Here is a 3,843-nt window from a genome sequence, read left to right on the forward strand (position 1 = left end):
AAAAAAAAAAAAAAAAAAAAAAAGATGCTTTGGATCACTAGTAATTCTAGGGCACATGAAAGTGAATCTAAAATGTTACAAGATGAATGAAGGTGGATGTTGGGAAAATTTTTGTAGGCAGCTACAAATACCAATGTGCATCAGGGAAGCAAAGTTGTTTTTTTTTTTTTCCTACTTCCACTGTGAAAGTCAGCAAAAACATCACATCCCACATCCAAGGAAGTCCCAAGGCATATGGGTCTGCTCTCCAAAAAGACATCCCATCCTGGACATTGTCACCCTAGTGCAAGGCCCTGTCACCTCTTTCCTGCTGCAAAGACTTTCTAGTTGATGTCCCTGCTTCTACCAAATAGCGGGTAGTCACTGCTTGAAACATCCCAATGGCTTCCCATTGCCCTCCAGATAAAATCCTGAATCTTTTTTTTTGGAGAGGTTTTTGCTATAGGGCATATGTGAGCTCGCCAGAAAGACAGAGAAACAGAGACAGAAAGCAAGAAATCATCCCTCAAGGGGAGATGGCCACACTGCAATCCCTTTTCCTCCATTCTCCTCTTGGGATCTTGGGCACACACGCACATGGGCCCGGTATGAGTGTAAGCCACTGGGTTTGGGACTTGAACCGCGGTCAACTGCATGGGAGTCCAGCAACATACCCACTATGCCAACTGCTGGTCCCCAAGTCCTGAATCTTTATCGTGACCTCGAAGGTCCTGTAGGGTCTGGCTGCTGGTGACCTCTTCAGCCCCATTCTTCCCTCTCAGCCTCAGGCCCTCCTCCAGTATGGATGGTGCTGTGCAGAATTTTACTGTCTATGGAAGGAGCTGTGCACATTTCCAAGGGTCCTTCCTCTCACTTTCCACGTGGCTGGTTCCTTCTCAACCCCAAGTGCCTTCTAATCTCATCCTAAATCTAATTTCCTCACAGAAATCTTCCCTGACCACGCAATCTCCACCAGACCTTTCCTCTATTATTCTTCCTTAAAGCCCCCAGTCATTCCCTTCGCAGTGCCTGTTGTTTATGTGTGTTTTCGATTTTAGCATTTATTGCTCCCCTCACTCTATGACACTTAAGGGCAGGGACCATGGGAGTTTTTTGCAATAGCACCTTAGAGCTCAGCATTGATCCCAGGACAGGCCTGTGGGAATGACCTGTTTTATGAGTGAAGGCAGACATACATTAAGAATACCAAGAGGTGTCATTCACTTCCAATGTTCCCAAGGAGCTTACACTCCCTTTGCTTCTGTGTGTGTGTGTGCGTGCATGTGTGTGCATGTGTGTGTATTATTTATACCCTAATGGCTCATGGACTATGGCCAGTGTAATTACTAATATATCTCCAATACTCAGAGCAATTTTTGGCACATAATAACTCCAGTAAAGACAAACGAATGTTTGTTGGATGAGTGATGAGCAGAAATGTAAGGAACCATAGGATATTTAGTAGAGGGACCTAGTCTAGTTTACAAGATAGAGATTTGAGAGAGAACAGCATTAAAACTGAGACCTGACCTTATCCACCCAAAGGGAAGGGAGAGGACAGAGAGAGAGTGATTCAGATACATGGGAAGATCCAATGCAAGAGAGAAGCAAAGCCAGCCTGAGTGTGCAGTTGGTAGGGTGCTGAACTATGGTGCTGGAAGCCACGTGGCTGACCATGGGTTCAGATCCCAGCCCGGTTGACAGACACACTCCATGTACATGTGAGCATGCCCATGCTCCTGATAAGCTAGGGGGAAAGGATCGTGGTGTAGTCAGGTCTTATCAAGGGTGCCTCTCTCTCTCTTTCTCTCTCTCTCATGAGCATGTGCTGTCTATCATGAAGAAAAATAAACTTGAAAAACTTATTAAGAGAAAAAACGAAGAAAAAGTGAGCTTGGCACATGTCTGGTTGGAAAGCCATTCAGTGTGCAGTAGGCAGACTGAGCTGTCACTATAGGTGTGGAGGGTCATTGGTGAGAACTCCGTTACCGGGGAAGGAGTCCTGCGGGAGGAGATCGGGTCTCCCTGGAGTGAAGAAGTGTGTGGGTATCTGCTTTACTGAGAAGCCATCAGCGAGTTTGGGCGAGTCACTCGCTCCAGGTCTGAGCAGCACTGTTCACTGCTGGGAAGGAAACACTTCCATCTGCAGAGCTTAGACATAGACCCAGAACTGCCATGACCTCGCCAAAGATGGCCACTTGCCAGCTCTGCAGGGTGGCTGTCTGGCCTCTCTTGGGCTCACCATGCCTATGTCCCGTGCTAGGTGATACCTGACACCTTGTCCTGGGTTCCAGTGTCCCTTAATACCTTCACTATTACCTTGCGAGGAGGGCAGGGGCCTCATGAACCCTGCCTGACAGCTCAGGAACTGCAAGTTTGTGGGATTCTGTTCATGGGGATTTTGTTCTCATGGATGGCTGAATGGGGCAAGGCAATGCAAAGATTAGAGGTGGCCTGACCCCTGCCCTGTGTGGTCCCTAACCTCCTCTTCTGTGTCTCCTGCCTTGGTCTTACCCAATGGCTCTTCCAAGCCCCCTCCCAGTGCTCTCTTCCCTTCCTCTCTGACCATGGGAAGCTCCGAAGCTCTGTTAGCAGTCATCTAGGGTCTCTTCTCAATGAATATTGACCGAAGGCCGACTATAAGCTGGGCTGTGTGTCCAGTTCAAGGGATACAATGAACCACCTCTTCGTTCTCAAAGGGTTACCATTTAGCAGGAGAGTTGGATGTTAAATTCAAATATGCAAATATATAATTCAAATGGCAACAGAAGTCAGGTAGGAAAACCATAGGCCAGAGCACGGTAGCTTACAGCTGTTGGAAGCCACTGAGGGTCCTCCTATGTGACACTGGAGTTGAGATCAATATAGAGAGGCAGGTAACCATGCAAAACGTGGGCGAGAGCTTCTCAAGCCGGAGCGAAGTTGTGTGCAGGCAGCGAGAGTGGATGAAGCGTGGCGTGGTCGAGGACAGGAAGAGGCTCAAGTGTCGCTGGCTGAGTTCGGAAGCCCAGACCTGGCGAGAGCAGGCCTTTCTAGGTGAGGTTCAGGGCTCTGAACTTTACCCTTAGTGCAGCAGGAAGTCCCAGAGGGTTTGAAGCAGGGAATGACATCTGATTTCCATTTGTTCACGCTCACTTCTGTGCTGAGTGCTGAGTGGAGGACGGTGTGGACGACACTAACGAGGAAGGTATTGCAGGAAGTAGTGAGAAGTAGCAGGGGTTTGCATCTGGACCTGCAGCTGGAGAACAGGGCGGAAGAGGAATTAGAGGAAGAACCCGCAGGCTCGTGGATGGCTTGGATCTGGGGAGGAAGCAGGGGAAAAGCCGATGAGGGCTTCCAAATTCCCCGTTTCAGTTGAAGACCGTTTCTTCACGTGACTTGTCCTCATTTATGTTTTTAAAAGTATATTTGTTTCAGAGAGAAAGATGGAGAGACAAAGAGAGAGACAGAGAGACAGAATCCCCAGTAGGGTCTTCGTACTGGGGTTCACCACCTCCTCGGCCAGACTCAGACCTCACAGAGAAACATGCCTGGCCTCTCAGGGAGGTCCCTGGGTGAGAACCCAGAACCTTCCCATGTGAGGGTGCCTTGCAGAGCGATGTGGTACCGCCGTCTAGCCCCATCCCCTCTATCTGGTTCTTGCCTGACTTTGTGAGGCAGTGAGGGGTTTTTCCTTGATTAACACGGAAGCACATAAACCGAGGAATTTAGCGCCTCCTCGGAATCTCATGGCTGGCTGGTGAAAGCTGGGACTAGGTCCCCCTGTCCAGGACTCTCTCCGCCTCTGGCCCACGATGGGCTTTGGAGGAGGAGGAGGACCTGCTGAGTCTTGTGGCCCCGGCTGGGGCTATCCCCCCTCCGGGG

Source organism: Tupaia chinensis, unplaced genomic scaffold (assembly GCF_000334495.1).
Source record: "Tupaia chinensis unplaced genomic scaffold, TupChi_1.0 Scaffold000494_1, whole genome shotgun sequence".
Lineage (NCBI taxonomy): Eukaryota > Metazoa > Chordata > Mammalia > Scandentia > Tupaiidae > Tupaia > Tupaia belangeri.